A 7,784-nucleotide genomic window follows, 5' to 3' on the forward strand; every position below is an offset into this window, starting at 1 on the left:
AAAAAAAAAAAAAAAAAAAAAAAAAAAAAAAGAAAAGAAAAGAATTTAAAAAAGGAAACCAAATAAGAAAAATATAAAAAAGAAAATATATATATATTGGATAAACTAGTTAAAAAACGTTAAAAAAGAAAAAGGTAAAAGTTAAAAAAAAAGTTTTACCAGAAGCCGAGAAAAAAAACAACAAATGAAAAAGAAAACAATTAATTTAATTGCAAGACTAAAAAAATCACAGGGAAAAAGCCATGAGTTCCGTGCTTTGCTTTCTCCTCCTCTGGAATTCTGCTGCTCTCCTTGCTATTGAAACCGCACTCCTTGGTAGGAGAACTTGGTCTCGGCTGGATTTCTTGTTGATCTTCTGGGTGAGGGGCCTGGTGTAGTGATTCTCAAGTGTCTTGCCCCAGGCGGAATTGCACCTCCCTTACCAGGGGCCGGGGTGAGTAATCCGCTCGGGTTTGCTTTCAGGAGCTTTTGTTCTCTGAGCGCTTTTTGTAGAGTTCCAGAGGACGGGAATACAAATGGCGGCCTCCTGGTCTCCGGCCCGGAGGAGCTGAGAGCCCAGGGCCCCACTCCTCAGTGCGCCCTCAGAGAACATCGCCCAGTTACTCCTGTCTGCCTGACCTCCAGCCGCTCTCCGAGCTCACCGAGCCTGCGGCCGGTTCAAGGTAACATGAGCTGTGAGCTTACTGTTGGCTCTGTCTCTGTAGCCGGCTTTCGCATTCCAATACCCGCAAGCTCTGCGACACTCAGACACCCCCGATCCTTCTGTGACCCTGCGGGACCTGAGGCCTCGCTGACCCCGCGTGGCTTCACCCCGGTTTAGCCTCTGGAGCGATGTCACTCAGCGGAACAGAATTTTAAAAGTCCTGATTTTGTGTGCGGTTGCTCCGCCGCTTGCCGGGAGCCGGCCCCTCCTCCCGGGGTCTATGTTCCCGTCGCTTTCGATTCACTTCTCCGCCGGTCCTACCTTTCAGAAAGTGGTTGTTTTTCTGTTTCCGGAATTGCTGTTCTTCTTCTCTTCAATCTGCCAATGGATTTTCAGGTGTTTGCAATCTTTAGATAAGCTATCTAGCTGATCTCCAGCTAGCTGAAGTAGTCTCAGCCTGCTACTTCTCCGCCATCTTGACTCCTCCTCCTCTGAATGCTCTTAACTCTAGGAAATAAACTGTGGGTTGTAGAAGGGAGGGGGATGGGAGGATGGGATAACTGGATGATGGGCATTAAAGTGTGCATGTGATGGATGAGCACTGGGTGTTATACGCAAATAATGAATCATTGAACATTACCTTAACACTATTGATGCACTACGATATGTTGGCTAATTGAATTTAAATTAAAAACAAGAATAGACTTAGTACTATATAGTAGATTATCAGTTTTTAAACATTGGCATGGGGGAGTAGCACATTCAGTAGAGATATGCATTACGAACTAGATGTTTGGTTGTTAATCTCTGAAAAATACTGTCAAGAGATACAAACTTTACCTAGTGTGGTTGTTTGCTTGTTGTTGTTGTTGTTGTTGTTGTTTTCCTGTCTCATTGGACACTGTCCCCAAGATTCCTTTTCAAATTCAGGACATGATCTTTTATATTTTTTAGTGTTTTATGAGTAGTCTTGCTCTAGCTATTTTGATTCACTGAAATATTTCCAGTGATCCAGCAGCAGAGAGAACATATAAAACAATAAGCTTATTCTACATAAAATCTGTGTAGAAACCATACCAGGCAGTTTTAAAACACCTTATGATTTTTTTTTCCTCTTAGGTTCACCTTTGCTGCTCCTCAAAGTTTAAACCATTGGGTTTTCATTTTGACTGTCTCCATGTTTTTTTTTTTTTTTTTTTAATTTCTGTGTGCTATCTTTGTTTACCCATTTATTGTTTAGTAACATATTATTTAACTTCCATGTATTCCTGTTCTTTCTACTTTTTTTTCTTGTGGTTGATTTGTAGTTTCATAGTGGTCTAGTTTCACAACATTGTGTTATGACTTTGATCTTTTTTAATTTGTTGAGACTTCTTTTGTGGCCTAACCTGTAATATATACCAGAGAGTGGTCAGTGTGCACTTGAAAAAAATGTGTATTCTGTTGTTTTAGGCTGGAATATTCTGAATATAGCTGCTAAATTTATCTGGTCTGTCCAATGTGTCATCAATGCTATTGTTTCCTTGTTGATTTTTTCTTTATATATTGCTCCTTTCTCACTCTCTATACTCAAAGAAATATATATTGTTCATTTATCATGCAAATGGATGTGAAAAGAAAGCTGAGGTAACACTACATAGATAAAATCGACTTTAATACCAATATTGTAAAAGGAGCCAAATGGTGCTAATTAATTATAGCAGGAACAATCCAACAAAAAATTATAATAATTTTAAGCAGTTATGTACCCAACATGGGAGCACCAAATACACAAAGCAGTTAATAACAAACATAAAGGTACTAATCAATAATAATACAATAATAGTAAGAGACTTTCACACCCTATTTACGTGAATGGATAAATCATACCAACAGAAACAAGCTCAATTACAATTACATCAAAAACAATAAAATACTTAAGGGAAAAAAAAAAAAAAACCTCACCAAGGAGATCATAGACCTGTACTCTAAAACCTGTAAAACACCCATGAAAGGAACTGAAGATGATACAACCATATGGCAAGGTATTCCATGCTCATGGACTGGAAGAACAAATATTGTTAAAATGCTTATACTACCCAAAGCAATCTAAACATTTACTGCTATCCCTATCAAAATACTAAGAGCACGTTTCACAAAACTAAAACAAGCAACTCTAAAATTTGTTTTAGATAGGGGTGCCACCAAAATCACAAACCCAAATAACCAAAGCAAGTTGAAAAAGAACAAAATTGGAGTTATCACAATTCTGGACTTCAAGTTATATTACAAAGCTATAGTAATCAAAACAGTATGGCATTGGCAGGAAAGTAGACACAGATCAATGGAACAGAATAAAAAGTTCAGAAATAAACCCATGGTACAATTACTCTTTGACAAAGAAGGCAAAAATAAGCAATGGGAAGACAGTCTTTTTCACCAATGGAGTTGGAAAAACTGGAAAGCTACATGCAAAAGAAAGAAATTGGACCACTTTCTTATATCAAACACAAAAACAAATTCAGAAGGAAACTTTGTGCATTATTGGTGGAAATGTGAATTGGTATAGCCACTGTTGAAGACAATATGAGGCTTCCTAAAAACCTAGAAATAAAGCTACTCTATGATCCATTAATTCCCTGACTGGGCATTTACCCAAAGAATATGAAAATTGTAATTAAAATGATTTGTGCACTCTGCCTTTGAAACACTATTTACAATGGCCAAAATATAGAAGCAGCTCGAGTGTGCATGTACAGAAGGGGATTAAGATCAGACTTACCTTGAAGAGCACTGCATAATATACAGAAGTAATGAATCACTCCATTGTACACCTGAAACTAATATAAAACTGTAGGTAGACTATACTGGATTCAAAATTTTTAAAAATGTACTTAGAGTTAATTTAAAAAAGAAAAAAAAATTTTTCAGTCAATATTCTTGAAGTTAAGGAAAGACTACAGAATTTTCCAAATTAAAGGAAACTAAAACATTATGGTAATTAAATTAACATATAAATCTAAATTGTATTATTTTCTATTAAAAAAAAACTTTTAGTCACTGGTGAAACTTAAATAGCATTGGAGAAGTACGTTAATAATCTATGAATGTTAATGCCTTGACACTAATGGCTATATTATGCTTATCTAGTAGAATATTCTTTTTTGTTATAAACACATACTATTATATCGAATAGCAGATGGATCAACAAATGATCCAGGAATAAATGATCTTCATGGTTATTTGTTGGTTTTCTTCTTTATATTTTATATCAAAATTTTAAAAATAGCAAAATATTAAGTACTGCCCTACACCTCCAATTGGGGCATAGTTAATTCACTAGTTAATGAAATCCTACTATTGACTGGGGAAGCAAGAGAATGGTTTCCATTTGGGCTAAACCCTCTTAATGTGTAGAAATGGTCATACTGTCCCAGGGTACTGGAATATCAGAAATTCTTGTTGGCATTAAGTATAGAATTTAAATTACTTCTAGTTCTCTTTTGGGAGAATATGTTTTGTTTTGTAGTTAAAGAAATTCAGTTTTGTGCTTAAAGCAATTCACAGTAGTTTTTATTTCCTTCCTTTTTTGTTTGTTTTGTTTGTTTGTTTGTTTGTTTTTTTGGTTGTTGTCTTACTTTTCACGTAACTGATACTCCTGATATGAGTCTCCAGGGGGCATTTCTTTTTCTTTTCTTTTTCCTCTTCTTCCTCTTTTTTTTTTTTTTTTAATTAATCCCCTGTGTATCCTATGAGCAAAATAATAAAACTGCTACTTTTGTTAGTGCACAATTTGAAACAAGAATTCTTTGCTACAAAATTCGGGTTCCCTTCATATGAGGGATTTCCCCAAATCACTTTTCATTTAGAGAATTATATTTTCACTTAGTATTTTTATAGACATTTACCTTCATCTTAATATATAAGAAAAAAACAGAAAATCCATCTCATCCAGCCTGAAAGAGGATTCTAATTATTTGTAATATCTGGGTCGTGACATTTTAATGACCATCAGTGAGAGTGAAAGTTATTAACAGATTAATATAATTTCCAGAATGCATATATGTTTTTAGAATCTTTCTTCAGAAATGCTTTGGAATTAACTTTCCTCTTAAACTATTGAATTTTTTGTAATATTATTAGAGATAGAATATTCATCATTTACTTTTGACCTCTGTTTCTACCATATTCCCATAAGGGGAAAATTATATCAGTGTATTCTAGATATGGTAAATCACTTATAATTTGCAGTCAATATCTAGATCATAAATGAAAGCATTGCCACAAATAAAAGTCAGGTAATATCCATTGACTTTTGAACTGTCATTTACTTTTTTCTATTTTTATGTAGATGTTACAGTCAAACTTCATGATTAAATGCAACTTCTAAGAAGCCTGGTGTATTTGACATGAACGAAAAATAATAATTAAGTGAAATGAGATAAAAGAACAATGGGGAAGTACTGCATCAGGACAAAATAATGGTATATATCTGAATATTTCAATTATAGAGATAGTATGTAACTGTCATTATTTCCATATTTCACAAATTTTTAAGTGTTTTAATGAGCTAGGAATTTTTGAAGAACAAATTACATATAGATTTTGGTATTAATTTTCTGGATGTTATGAGAAATTTTTCAATGATTTTTAAGCTATACATAAAAAATACACTAAAGGTCAAGCTTTTGTTCTATTTAGCTTGAAAGAGAATTTACCTCATTTGGAAATAATCAGCTAAAATTTAAATGATCTTTCAAGTTCAAAAAGGGAAAAAGGAAAAGTTTAGTAGTGTTCTTATCATAACTGTCACTTAAATGCAGCAATCAGTTAGATTGACCTAGGCTGATAACAGTTTTAAGTATCATCTATCCCGTTAAATCAGATCAATTTTTTAAACTTCTTTACATTTCTGACTACATTTTTTTTTCCTGCCAGTAGCTTTTATAAAAATCCTCTTTTTTCCAATTCTGAAGTTGTCTTCCTATCTCTATTTAATAGTACTCGGGTCTGAAATGAGGAATCAGTCAAGAGAGATTGAATTCATTCTCCTAGGATTGACTGATGACCCACAATTGCCAATTGTAATTATTATATTTTTCTTCATAAACTATGTGTTGAGTGTGATTGGGAACTTAACCATCATCCTTCTTACTTTGCTAGATCCCCGCCTCAAGACTCCCATGTATTTTTTCCTCCAAAATTTCTCCTTCTTGGAAGCTTCATTGACAACATTCTTTGTTCCCAGATTCCTGATAAGCATCATGACTAAAATAAAATAATTTCCTACAATAGTTGTGCATCTCAGTTATTCTTTTTCCTCTTGTTAGAAATTACAGAATTTTACCTGCTGGCTGCCATGTGTTTTGACCAATATGTAGCAATCTGCAAACCCCTCCATTACCCCATCATAACGAACAACAAAGTGTGTTACCAACTTCTATTCAGTTCATGGACAGTTGGCTTTCTGCTTTCGTTTCCACCATTGACCTCAGGACTGACGCTGGATTTTTGTGCTTTCAAAGTAATTAATGATTTCATGTGTGACATTTTCCCTGTCTTGCAGCTTTCCTGCACTGACACTCATTTACTGGAATTACTTTCGTTTGTCTTACCTCTTATAAATACCCTAGTCACATTGCTGTTACTGGTTCTTTCTTACACATATATTATCAAGACCATTCTAAAAATCCCTTCTGCTCAGAAAAGAACAAAGGCTTTTTCTACTTGTTCTTCTCATATGATTATAGTCTCCCTTACTTATGGTAGCTGTATCTTTAATTACATAAAGCCAACAGCAAAGGGTGACTTTATCCAAAGGTGTAAGTGTTACTTATACCTCAGTTGCCCCTTTATTAAACCCTTTCATTTATACTCTCAGAAACCAGCAAGTGAAATAAGCTTTCAAGGACACACTCCAAAAGATTCTCTTTTTTCAAAAAATGAAGGGGAAATTTAATTTTAAAACCTTGGAAAAGAAAATAAATAAACATTTTGACCCATCTTATAAGTTTACTATTCTGTCCTTCAATTAGTTCACCACATAATGTTTTTTCACCTCAGAACATTTTAACCAAACATTTCAGCACAGTGCATCTTTTCCTTCCTACTTCTCTTTATGATTAGATGCATTCCTTTCTGTGCTATAGTAGATTATTATCTTGAGTTATCAATACAAATGTGAAATTTCTTTTATTTTACAAAACATGGTACTGACTTCCTCAAAAAATGATTTTAAATAAACATTCATCATTAGAATTTTAAAGAATAATACAGACATCAATATAACAATATACACTACTGGAACTCTAGGAAGTTTTTCAAATGTGAATCACCTGTTTCAACACGGAAAGAAAAAAAGGGAGGCTTCAAGTCATAAAAAGCTCGTATGCTCTAAAATGTAGCAGGACGTTATCTGGTAGGTTTAGAGACCTGAAAATGTGAAATGCCTAAGAGTCACACACATGATTTGTTTATCACCCACACAAGTCAACGTTCTCATTCTTAAAATGTCTTTTTAATTTACCTGGAGTACAATATAGAAACATGGATAGTAGGTGATTCTAATGCAGGTGGCACCTTGAGAGTTTTCTTTTTTTAATATAAAAACCTATGCAAGCAGATTTTTACCTTATAAAGACACTATGTTAAATGTGTTGAAGATGGGGTTTTGGATATTGGAATCTGGGAGGCAGGTTAGAAGGCTAATATTTTAAACTAAATAGGTTATTTGAGAGTTGAAATGTAATAATTTCAATGAATCTGAAGTTCCAGTAAATGGTTCCAGAGATAGTTAGAGAAAAAAAAAAAAAAAAAAGAAGAAGAATGGTTGGACATTTGGTTATATGGGATCATGGAAAAAATATTAAAAAAATGATTTGGGTCTCCCTTCGCCTTCCCTCTGCCCACTCCTGCATGTACTCACTCATACATAAAATGTTTTTAAAGATGTATTACTGATATCCTGTCAGATAAAAAAATAAAAATAAAAATGGACATGCAAAGAAATCCATGAAATATAATGTTTGGTATTGGATATAATGTGCCATCAGAGAAAAATTAGTGAAAAAAATACTTAATGCTGTAATCCAATCCATGTGGCCCTGAGAAGAAAACAATTTAAGCTCAGGTTTGTGTTCTGATTTGTTTTACTATTTTAAGC

The 7,784-nt window shown here is 34.0% G+C and overlaps 1 pseudogene; it reads left to right on the forward strand.

Annotated features, from left to right (window-relative positions):
- The first annotated feature begins 5,637 nt into the window (after positions 1-5,637).
- LOC132020760 (olfactory receptor 6C6-like) lies at positions 5,638-6,522 on the forward strand (annotated as a pseudogene).
- Positions 6,523-7,784: the final 1,262 nt, after the last annotated feature.

The sequence above is a fragment of the Mustela nigripes genome, chromosome 6 (assembly GCF_022355385.1).
Source record: "Mustela nigripes isolate SB6536 chromosome 6, MUSNIG.SB6536, whole genome shotgun sequence".
Lineage (NCBI taxonomy): Eukaryota > Metazoa > Chordata > Mammalia > Carnivora > Mustelidae > Mustela > Mustela nigripes.